Genomic DNA, 1352 nt, shown 5'->3' with positions numbered 1-1352 from the left:
CGGTGCATCTTTTTTAACCTCTATTCGATTGATTTTGTCCAATAATTGTTAGTATCTATCATATTGCTGAACAGCCTTCACTGTAGATGGTCTTTGGCCATATGTATGACGTTTAATTGGCCACTGGTAAGAATTCATTGCCATACTCTCTATTAGCTCGTACACATCTTCGTACGTTTTATTCATCAAGGCTCTTATTACTACTTTATCTAATACAGGCCTCAGATGCACATCCAACTCATTGTAAAAAGTTTGTAGTCATAACCACTCAGGTAATCCTTGGTGTGGGCTATTCTGAATCAACATCTTGAAATGCTCCCATGCTTCATGAAGGCTTTCTCCTTTTAACAGTTTGAAAATCGAAATTTCCCTTCTGATTTAAATAATTTTGCTAATGGGGAAGAACTTTTGTAGGAATTTTTCTACGAGTTTGTCCCATGTCGTTATCGACCCTAGTGCCTGCAAACCTAGCCAAGAAAATACGTTATCAATTTATGAAAATGGGAACAACTAAAGACAAATAACATTATCAATGACCCCATTGTATTTAAAGGCATCACAAAGCTAGATGAGCCATTTTAAATGCTAACTCGGATCCTCTATCATTTTTTCACAGAACTACAAATTGTTTTGGGTCATGGTTGGCTTTGTAACACCCCGTACCCGAGACCGTTGCCGGAGTCGAACGCGAGGTGCTAACAGACTTAATTACTTTGTTTTCACAGTCCATTTAAAAAAATTCCAGACAGGCTGGCTAACCGCGTCACTGTCGCCGTAAAAATCATATCTCGAGTTCCAAAACTCAAAAACTAATTCCGTAAATTTTTCCTGAAATTAGACTCATATATCCATCTGTGGATTTATTTCTAGAATTTTTGGTTGGGCCAATTGGTACAGTTTATTAGTTAAAGTCTTCCCTGATTCTGGGTTCGACTACTCTGACCTTCACGTATTACGACTTGAATATCTCCCTGTATAGAGCTTCAATACTCATGCCGTTTGTTTCTAATTAAACTAGACTTAAAGGGGAATATATACATATAAGGCATGACTTCTAATTGTCTCTGGATAATTTATGGTAAATTTTCAAAGTCGAAATAGGGGATCCAGAAACCGTTCTGGCCCTGTTTCACGAGAACTTTAATATCTCTTAATATACTGTTCATATGATCGTTTCGTTACTTTCATATGAAAATAGATTCATCAAGGTTCGATTACATAATTTATTCACTATTTAATTCCATTCCTACAAATTTTAGTGATTTTTCAAATCCACACCACTGCTGCTGTCAGGATCTGTTTTCAAGGTAAACTTTACCTATTTCGTGGTTACCATGGACCAACTAGAGTTT

General features: G+C 36.5%; 1 non-coding gene across 1 annotated transcript; it reads left to right on the top strand.

Annotated features, from left to right (window-relative positions):
• The first annotated feature begins 274 nt into the window (after window positions 1-274).
• LOC121213090 (small nucleolar RNA R71) lies at window positions 275-379 on the top strand. The gene has a single exon (XR_005908459.1). It is a non-coding gene; the product is annotated as a small nucleolar RNA R71 (small nucleolar RNA).
• Window positions 380-1352: the final 973 nt, after the last annotated feature.

This window comes from Gossypium hirsutum, chromosome A13, assembly GCF_007990345.1.
Source record: "Gossypium hirsutum isolate 1008001.06 chromosome A13, Gossypium_hirsutum_v2.1, whole genome shotgun sequence".
NCBI classification, from domain to species: Eukaryota; Viridiplantae; Streptophyta; class Magnoliopsida; order Malvales; family Malvaceae; genus Gossypium; species Gossypium hirsutum.
Note: the sequence above shows the minus strand (reverse complement) of the source record. Positions and strands in the feature narration are given on the sequence as shown.